The sequence below is a fragment of the Lactuca serriola genome, chromosome 6 (genome assembly GCF_051521515.1).
Source record: "Lactuca serriola cultivar US96UC23 chromosome 6, Lser_US96UC23_V15, whole genome shotgun sequence".
Taxonomy (NCBI): domain Eukaryota; kingdom Viridiplantae; phylum Streptophyta; class Magnoliopsida; order Asterales; family Asteraceae; genus Lactuca; species Lactuca serriola.
The window spans coordinates 62,518,578-62,523,376 of NC_136413.1; positions in this window are offsets into that span (position 1 = coordinate 62,518,578).

Here is a 4,799-nt window from a genome sequence, read left to right on the forward strand (position 1 = left end):
ACTAAACCCTAGGAGGGATCCAAGGCTATAAATAGGGCCTTAGGGATTTCATTCCTCCTTGCACCTTGGCTTGAAGTATTCGCCAACCCTTCTTCCTCCCCCTCTTAGGGATGATTTCTAACCCCTTTGGGTTTGTGAAATTGACCCTTCTCCTAGTTATTTTTCTTCCACTCTTTGGTGTCATTGGGTGTGATACCATAAGAGGGATTCTGGTTTGGGTCCTTTCATCCAAGAAACTTAATGGAGGTTCGAGATCTCAAGCATGGAGATCAAGGGATACATAAGAGGTATGTTTTATTCTTTGTTTTTATGTTTTTAGCATGAAGCCATAGATCCATAGGATGCATGTACACTTAGGTATATCGTTGTTTTAATTTTTCCGCTTCCTAGTTTAGAGTGCATTTGATGCATAGAAAGCACAACAGTGGTATCAAAGCCATTGGTTCATGGTTACATTCACCCTAGATCCATGTTTTCTGTAAAAACTTGTTTGAAATTGAATGATAGAAGATTAATAGAAAATTTCGTAATGGTTAAAACCCTAGTCGCAGCTCACGACGTGAGCTCAACAGAATTAGGGTTTCGGATTTTTTTTGCCATTTTTCAAATATGAAGGTTTATTAAATATAGATAAATACCAAGTTTAAAATGTTTTAAATCTGAAAAATTGATAATTATTATTTAAATATGTTTATTGAAACACTACAATCACTCCCAAACACATGTTGGTCATATCTCAAATGAATATAGTTGATCAAACTATATTGATCCCAGATATAATTACATAAATGTCTAGGTTTAACCGCAATGCCCAACGTTAAAATACTTTTGTTTTGTTCTTCTTGTGATAGTTATTCTAGTGTATATATATATATATATATATATATATATATATATATATATATATATATATATATATATATATATATTCTGCATGTACTTATACTTTTATAAAATATTGTTATATTTTAAAGTATAATTCTTGGTAAGAGTGTTTTTATCCCAATGTGTTTATAGTTGTATATCTTTTATGACTGATATATTGAGTTCACTATAAACAATTCTCTAATACCAATCTGTCACACCCCCAAACCAGAATGGTGGAAACGTTCGCGGGAGGAGGACGTCATGTAAGTATCACAACATAGGAATTATAGTAATAAAAGTACAAAAAACCATTGCATTAATAAGTATAAGTTTGACATAAGTGTTTAAACATTACATATTCAAACAACAAATTAAATATGGTAAAAGACAAAAGATGCAGCACGGTGCTAAGCTGTCTTCTCAAAAGCTTCGGGAGTGAACCTATATACTGGATTCTTGAGAAAACAAGTTATTTTGAAAGATTAGATCAGCATTTAAGCTGGTGAGCTCATAAGTATTTTGTTATCGTTATAAAAAGTATATTATAAGTTCTTGGGAAAGTTCACCTGTTACTCCAGAAAATCCTATATTTTCTGATATGATAAAATGATAACCACAATAGTTCCTTCTGCAATTACTTAGTTTATACTAGTTATATATAACCTAATATCAAACAGACAGTTAAATGTGTGTATCTACCCTAAGCCCACAACTAAACAAGGAACATGAAGTAAGGCGGAAGTCACACATTCCATTGCCAATCGGATATTACTTTTATATAACTCTGATGTATAAACTAAGGAATTATAGAATCAACCATTAAAGGTCCTTTAGGTTATACTACTTTTAAGAAAGTAGCGGATTTCATTCCAGAAAATCCTATATTTTCCGCTTTACAACTAATAAGTAGTTTTAATCCCATAAAACCATTCTAATATGTAGTTTAAAATCCCCATAAAACCGTTCTGATAAGTAGTTTTAAATCCCCATATAACTGTTCTATAAGTAGTTTTAAATCCCCATAAAACTGTTTTGTTTTGTTTGTGGAAAGTGACTAATACAATAGTATTTCTTAAAAAAAAACTACTGATGAATAACTACCCTAATATTAACCTGGTTAATTAGGGTTAAAATGTGATAAAGTTGTAACCATGTTGGACTAGAATGAACACGACGATCTATTGGCATCGAAACTGAATATGTGACATTTGTTACCCCATGGCTGGTCTGCCGGATTGTAGCTAGCAGTCGGGATGTGGGATTGTCAGTCTCATATAGATCTATACACACAATGCCCGCTCTCCCTCCAGGAGACTCTGGTTAGAAAAACGTAACATAGCAAGTATATTGTTGTGCACTGAATACGTACCATCACATTTTAGTTTGAGTAAAGATTGAATTATATCCTTTTCTTGAAAAAGTAGTTTAGACCTCGTATAATTATCTAGAAAATAGATTTCTCGTTGGTTTCATAAATTATACCTATTATAATTAATACGTTCTATCTGATTAGCATGATTTCTCATGAGTGTACCCCTTTGCTCAACGTGTTACAAAGGTAATGATACTGATTGAAGTAACCTTTTATATTCTCATATGTAAAATGTATATAATTAAGAAGGAAACGGCCTTCGGACAACTAACCCCTCCTAAAGCCCACATCCAAACAAGGAAAAGGAAATAAGGCAACTCATTAGTCCTAAGCCCTTTAAGTCTTATTTATATACTTATACATATATGAACATGATTTTGACAATAAGTTTAAAGAGTTATAAAAACATTTAAAAGAGTTTAACGGTATTCTAAAAAGAGTTTATGTGACCTTTTAAAAGAGTTTACATGACTTTAAGTCATTATGGAAGTATTTGGTAATCCTTAAAAGCATAAGGCAATATTTTATGTGATTGATATCACATGCAATTATTAACACAATTAAATTGCGTTCAACTTGTATTACCCCCTCCCCCTAAAAAGCATTTAAAAGGTAGATTATAGGGGTATGAACTCACCTTATGTTGGAGATTTGATTAAAGATATAATATAGGATGGTTTATATGCCAAGTGAAGTCCCGAGCACAAATGGATCCTATTTGGCATATATTGACATATATAGACGTATAATCAGTGTTTATAACTACTAATATGTAAGGGAAACAACTCTAGGAAGTAGGAAACACTTTCAATAAAGTGTTTGGACCACAAATGGAAGGTTGAATGATGATCACGACCACATAAGAGGAGTTCACGGCCCAGGAACATGAAGAACACTTGAAGTGTTCACGACCAAGATTAAGGGTTTACGGACCAACATGAAGGGTGTACGGTCTTAGAATGGTTCACGACCCAAGATCTTATGAAGGGTTCAAGGACCTATGAAGGGTTCACAGCCGTGAACTCTTGAAGATCTTGAAGATGGTGATGAAAAGTGATGAATCAAGGCTAAAATCAAGTGTTTCAAAGGGACTACAAGAAGGGGGATGAGATACTTACGTTTTTGGAGTGAAAAGAGGGCTTTCACTTGATGATACTTTAGAGAGAATAGGGTGGTTCACGGCTGGAAGATGTGAAAATGAGGAGAAAATGGCTAACACCCTAGTATATATATATATATATATATGTATATATATGTGTATATATATATATATATATATATATATATATATATATATAATAGGGTGCGAGGGTTCACGGCCGTGAACCACGTTTACGGTCCGAAGGCGGTGCTGGTCGAGAATATGATTACGGCTGCGAGGGTTCACGGTCTGAGGAGTTCACGGTCGTAAACCTTTTGCGGCCCGAAGAGTATGGTCCGAAGTTTACTTGTTCTCAGTTGCGAAGTTGTTGTCCGAAGGGAAAGAAAGAATGGATTTCGGACTTCAAGTTTTCACCTCTTAAACATATAACACCTTGAATACGAGGTGTACACATTTATAAACCATTAATCTAATCCATTTAAAATAGAAAAAGATTTAAGTTGACTTTAGTTGACCCAAGTTTTAACCTTGACTGAATTAGGTTGACTTTTCAAGAAGAAAATAACGGGTTGTCACAAATAGAACCTACCGAAGACAAAAACTTGACCAAGATTATCCGTCACACTCGTCTCACACCAATCCAATCAATTAAAATAGAAATAGAAATAGAAACCGGGAAAACACTCCAAACTTGCAATTTGGCACAATTCAATGCAATGTAATCCAATCAATTCAAAGCAAGTCAATTCTAAGCAATCTAATAGATAACATAAGTCTAGAAAAATTATAAGTTGAATGCAATAATGTTGAAACATAAAAGTGACCCTCTTAAACTTAAAAGATATCCGGAGCTGCTTTCAGCAACCGCGGTCAATCTCAACACCGCAATCAAGATCAGCAACCGCAGTCATCAACTCTTAGTTTTAGTCTTTTATATGTTTTTCTGTAAGTACTTTTCTTTATCTAATGTGCCCTGCATGGCAACTCTTAACAAATTAGACTGCTTGTAATCTTCGAGACTCTATAAATAGAGTTCTCTCTTTCTCAATGAAATTACACCTCTTACGCATCTTGAATCTTATCACTCATCTTACTCTCTTCTTACTTATCACGTGAACATAATCGTAGCTGTTTGAAATCTCTCTTCGGAACAAGTCTTTCTAGACTTAATCACTAAGTTTGATCTCACTTACTAACTTGGTCTGATTGCATTACTTGTTAAGAATCAACTTAAGTGTATACTTGATATACTACTTTTTGTCTTTTATATTTCCTTATATTTCCGCATCTAACCTTCTAACTTTCTAACTCTAACTTATTATTATTGTTGAGATGTAATGATCCTTTGAGTTAAACTTTATTCCGCATTATCACTTGTTCTAACACTTGTTCAAGAGTGAATCAAATTTTTCTCTCAACAATTGGTATTAGAGCCAAAGTGGTTGCTTTTTGAAACAA